This window comes from Echinops telfairi, unplaced genomic scaffold, assembly GCF_000313985.2.
Source record: "Echinops telfairi isolate 266 unplaced genomic scaffold, ASM31398v2 ScPeMD7_7424;HRSCAF=8462, whole genome shotgun sequence".
Classification (NCBI taxonomy): domain Eukaryota; kingdom Metazoa; phylum Chordata; class Mammalia; order Afrosoricida; family Tenrecidae; genus Echinops; species Echinops telfairi.
Window position 1 is genome coordinate 86109500 of NW_022111324.1, and position 5961 is coordinate 86115460.

At 42.1% G+C, this 5961-nt stretch overlaps 1 pseudogene; it reads left to right on the plus strand.

Annotated features, from left to right (window-relative positions):
• The window catches only part of LOC101649858, a 76164-nt pseudogene extending 73716 nt beyond the window's left edge, over nt 1-2448 (plus strand).
• Nucleotides 2449-5961: the final 3513 nt, after the last annotated feature.

The window sequence follows — 5961 nt, forward strand, 5'->3', positions numbered from 1 at the left end:
AGAACTATAGCTGAACTTCTTTGGTCTGAGGCTTTTGGTGGAGTGAAATGCACTTTAGGCATTTATACGCAGGACTAAATGAGCTTTGTAATATTCCCTGAACTGGGCAGTAGCCAAGGGGTCACATGAAAGAGAGGCTGAAGACCAGAAAGAGATCTACCTATAATATGCCTGAGAGGGTGGTCCTAACCAAAGAATCGTATCCTGAACATTTCCGATCATAAATTGTATCTGTTCACTTCTTTAATAAACTCCATAACTGTATGTGCAATCTGTAAGTTTTGTGTGGCTGTTGAAGCCAATTTCTCAAAATTGGTAAACAAGGTTGGAGGATTACAGGCATGATTACAGGAGGATTACAGGAATTGGCCTCAGGCTGCTGTTCAGTTTGATGTTCTTCCCTCATTGTGAAGGCAGAAGAGGTCAGGCAGTGTTCACACCATCTTACATCCTTCAGCAGTGTCTTTGAGGTTCCCCAAAGAACCTACAAGGCTACTGCTATCCACTTCCAAATGGCTGCCTGCATGTTGCACACACCTGTGTGTAAATCAGGCATGAATTTTCTCTTCCTTTATCAACTAACCATAAGGAACTGCCCATGAGACCACAGGTGAATACTGAGAAAGGAAAGGTAATATGACAAGAGTGTACACCTACGCAATTTGAGGCAATTTCTCATGTAATTTACTTTTACCTTCAAGCCCTGTCTTAGATATACCATTTCCATTTAATTACAGAGTGCTACTGGGCACATCCAATTTTATGATAGTGAATCAGACAATAACCAGTTCATGATTGACAGCTCAGGCTACAAAGAGACATGGTGATCGATGGTTAGGTATTCAATCTCTACTACAATCCATTTAGAAGCCAAAAGCTGTTTCTCAAAAGAGAGTAATTATCTACCAGTGATGGCAGGGCTTTACTCCTGCCAAAAACTCCAAACAGCATCTCTATCTGCCGGTGACACTTCCATCACAATGAGGTCAGCTGAGTCACATGGCCTGTGTGGAAAAAATGCCTTTCAAGGAAGCGTGAATCAGTTGCAGAGCCTTGATTTAGTCTGAGCACCACTCAAAACTAATACCTTTTGAATCTCTTGATATATAGGTGCACCCAAATTAAGAGTAGGTTGCTTCCATGTGGCAAAGAGGTTCACCAGGCATTGTACTCCTTTTTATTTGTAGAAATCCTTTGACATGTCTCATATCTCAAAGCTCCTAGGAATTTAACTGAGGTGTAAAGTGCTTGAATTTTTGTTGGGTTAATTTACTACCCTCTTGTATACAACTGTATTATCAATAAGTCTAGATTCATTGATGCTTCTTCCATACGAATTCCAACCAGCATAATTTATGACATCTTGTAGAAGGATATGTAATCAAGGTTCTTGCAGACTAAATAATAACATAGCATAAATATATATTTACTAGATTTCCCATCTCCTTCACCCCTAGGGATACCTAGCTAATCAAAGCCTTTAGTCTATATGAGACAGATTATTCTGATTACTGCTTTGACTCTGCTGTCCATTATAGTAACTACGCCCACCTGGTCTCTGTCTATTAAGTAGTTTCACTTGACTCCTAGCACAGAGGTGTCCAATCAGCCCCATTGTAGTTAGATGCCTTAATTCAGTTAAAGCAGTGATTCTCAACCTTCCTAATGCCGCAACCCTTTAATACAGTTCCTCATGTGGTGGTGCCCCCCCCCCCATCATAAAATTATTTTTGTTGCTATTTCATAACTGTAATTTTATTACTGTTATGGATCAAGCGACCCCTGCGAAAGGGTTGTTCGACCCCCAGACGGGTCGTGACCCACAGGTTGAGAACTGCTGAGTTAGAGTAATTCCACAGTTACATCTGGCTTAGAGAAAACCATCATAACAGTAGTCTTCAAGGACAGAAAGATCTGTGTTCTGTCTCCTACTCACTCTTCACTTTTCCTCGAAGTTCTATAATTCATTGAAATAATCACCAAGGACCGCACTGGTTGCCACCCCTGCTGCCACCATCGTGCCAGCCCCTTGGGTCTCCACGAGGCCAAGCAATGCCCCAGAATAGGAGACAAGCCAATTTGGGAACAGATTGGATCCAGCTTCATTCAGCATTACTACCAGTTATTTGATAACAACAGAACCCAACTGGGTGCAATTTACATTGACGCATCATGCCTTACCTGTGAAGGATGGCAGTTCCAGTGGAAAGCTTCCAGTGGAAGGCTAGAGGTTGTCTAGCCTTCCATTCCAGAAAAACCCAGCACAGCATCACGTCGCAGGTCCATCAGCCCACATCAGATGGCTGCATCCTCAGCATGGTTGTGGGCCAGCTGAAGGCCGATGACGACCCCATCCTGGGCTTTCACCAGACGTTCCTACTAAACATCAACGATGCCTGGGTGTGCACCAACGACATGTTCAGGCTGGCTCTGCACAACTTCGGCTGACCTCGTCCCAACCAGGCACTCAGGCTGTTGCCTCCTCCCTCCTCCACCCGATGCTATTCACACTCCTCCAGATGCTCCAAGCATCATCCACCAGCCAGGCCGCAGTGGGAGGGGCGCGGTGCGCTGCTGCCACCCAGGTGCTGTCTGTGCATGATGTTTGGACACTAAATAGTCGCATCTGACAAAAGTTTGTGTTGTAAAGTCTTGGAAAGACTTAGGTAATGCAAAAAGTTGCCCCCCCCATTTTTTTTTCTTTTTAAAAAAATCTACTGACAAGTTGCTCTAGTAACCCAAAGAAGTGAAGGAGAAAGTAGCTGCCTCACTGCCCAGCTGCTGATTTGTTCAGATGTTTCAATGCCTCATTATACAATAAAACCACAAAAATTTTATTTAAAAAAAAAAAGAAAAGAATCACCAAGAAATCACAGCCAATATTTACAATTATAAGGGTTTATTAGAGAAGTTAATATGTTACCACAAATCAGGGTCCATGAACTATAAAGATACAGGCTCTGGTTCAGAGCAACACCTTATCTCAGCCAGTAGCCAAGTCTCTCTTCAGTTCCCAGTCTCTCAGGCACATGGTCCCTCGACCTTGGCCTCCATGGACTTGGAAGCTAGCCTGTCACTCTGCCTTACAGCCCCATAGGCTTGGCATTGTTCCTCTGTTCTGCCTCGTGGTTGTATTACCTCCATTCTGGTTTCATCCTGGTTCCTTTGTTCTGTTTGTTCTGTCTTATAGTCTGTGCAGCTAGTCTCTCGACTCTGCTACATCAGATATCTTGAATATCCTCTTCTGCTGAGGACTCTTGGATTTCTCTGTGTGTCCGAGATGGCTCTTAACACAATGGCTTTGACGGAGGTGTGGGTTATGTCATTTGGCAGACCACACACCTAAAGAAACAACTGGTATGACTTGGTTCATACCCTCTACTGAGGTCAGGACTTAATCTCACCTTAATCCTGTCCCTTTGGATAGCAGAGAATTCCTTCCAAATTGAGGTCAGAGCCACAGGCATAGAATCCAGAATTATACTACATCACATAAGGAATTAATACCAGAAAGGCCAACCTTATTAATCAACTACACCTCAGGCCAGCTCATCTCTTCTAGCCATTAACCCATTCATACTTGAAGAATTAACTTCTATGATTACAGTCTTTACACTCACCATTAACTTTATTGACAATCACACCATATAATCTGATCAACATTTTCCCCATCCTCTCTTCCCCAAGCCCATCAGGAAAAGAGGAAATTATTCAGTGAAGATGCTCCCTTGTCACACTCATTGGAGATTTTCAGGAAAGCTTGTAAGTTAGCTACTTTATCATTCCTTTATCTCCCTCATCTTGGATATCCAATTTCTAAATTGCCCATCTCTATCAGCCCAGACCTCTGAGGAGACAAGCAAGCTCTTGACCTTGAAGAATCTTCGTTTCAATTGGACCTGCATCCATAAGCAAAGTGAATTCCAGGGAAAGTCATCAGAGTGAGCAATTTACACCAGATCACAGGGTCAACCTATATCACTTCATCCACTTTGGTTCTGGTCAACTCACTTCGAGCCATTATTCCAAGCTAGGCCACGCCCATAGACACGGTATACACAAAATACTTTCAATTTCACCCCAGCAAGCACTTCCTCTTCCCTCTCATCTCTAGTCTCTGTAGACCAGGTCAACAGGCATCAATGGAATATTTCTAGATACAGCCCATCTCTTCATTGCTGCAGTTTCCTGTTCCCTTTCAAATGGTAAAACAACAACCATGTGTTATGCACTGATGTATCTGTGTGCCAGCCCCTTGTGCCTCCTGAACAGGATGGATGTTTCTGCACATCAGCACTCAAGCCTAATGCTCTTTGTATTATTCAGTGACTGGCATAGACATAATGGAAAATACAGAGACTCACTGACTGGTGATGCTGACTGCGATATTCTAGAGCTGCTTATCCACTTGTGTGTGTGTGTGTGTGTGTGTGTGTGTGTGTGTTCAAACACAGGGTGACTGACACATAGCCATCCTTTTTACAGGTTCAGGAGGGCATGTGACTGGTTTGTGAATATGGGTAGAAATGATGGGTAGATGAACATGGGTAAGAAGTGTACTTTAGTTAACCTATTTAAAAGTCAGTGCACAATTTGCTTCCTTCTCTCCTTATTTTTAATTTTATTTTTGTTGGGAATCTTAAGAAGAAGAAAAAAGCCAAAGTAGAGTTTCAATCACCCTGAGTATGTGAGTGTCTATGAAAAGCAAAACCCCTGTCAACCCACACTAGTCATATGGAATGGATGAAACGTAAGTTTTTATTCTGAGACTCCCTGCGAAATGCTTTGATTCCATCTCATAGTGACCTGATAGGACAGGGTAGAACTGCCCCTGTGGGTTTCCAAGACTGGAGCTCTTTATGGGGGTAGAAATATTTGTCTTATTCTAAGAAGCCATTGAGGATTTGATATGCTATTTTTTTTACCATAATATAACCTCACCTCTACTAACCTATGGAATGGTATCAAGGATGACGAGGATGCAGTATATCTTAGCTCTCCAGTGCTATGATCATATAAATTCTACTAGCAAAGTGGTTTTAACAAAAAGAAATGTTGTTTCCTAATCATTTAGGAGACTAAAAATCTGAAGTCAGAGAGCAGTTTCTAGGGGAAGGCTTTTTCCCTGTATTGACTCTGGAAAGAGATCCTTTCCCTTCATCTCGTTCCCTGGCTCCTTGAAGATCTCCCAGTAGTGTTGAATCCATCTTTCCCCATCTCTCCTGGCTCCAGATGGGTAAAGACAGATACCAAGAGATTGATTCATAACACACTCTAAGCCCGCCTCATTAACAGAACAGACAAATCATTCCCAAATGTGATTATAACCACTGGTATGGAAATTAGGCTTCACAACACATTTTTTACATAACTCAATCAACAATAAACTGGTTGCTGCTGATGCTATCAGCATACAATGAAGAAAAGTAAAGAAGACATTGATTTCACTTTCTATCCGTCCATTCAGGCAGCCTTTTTCTTATAGGGCTTTATTAAAACAAACAAGCAACCACAAAAAGATTCTGCCTCTACGGGGCCTAAAATCTCCCTAAATAGATAAAGATGGGAGCAAAATTTGAAGTGGTAGTTCTCAAATTTGTTCAAGTAGCAAAGGACATAAAATTGTAGAACAGTTTTCTCTTTGGGTAATTCCAGAAGACAAAAATAATGATGATGCCATTGACTACATGCTTGTGTTCAAGTGTTTCTATCACCATCTCTAATTTTCGTAACAACTTGACAAAGTGGACGCATTATGTCCCTATTGTCCCGTAGAGCAGTTGATACTTAGAAGAGAGGTCTATTGACTTGCTTGGATCCATGGAGCTGGTAATTTCGTGAAACTGGGTCTCTCAACGCAATGTGGCAGCTCCAAAGCCCAGGATCTAATTTCGGCAAGCTGCCTGCCATTACAAAGTTTTAATTTCATTATTTGAACTAGGAATGAAACTATTAGCATAT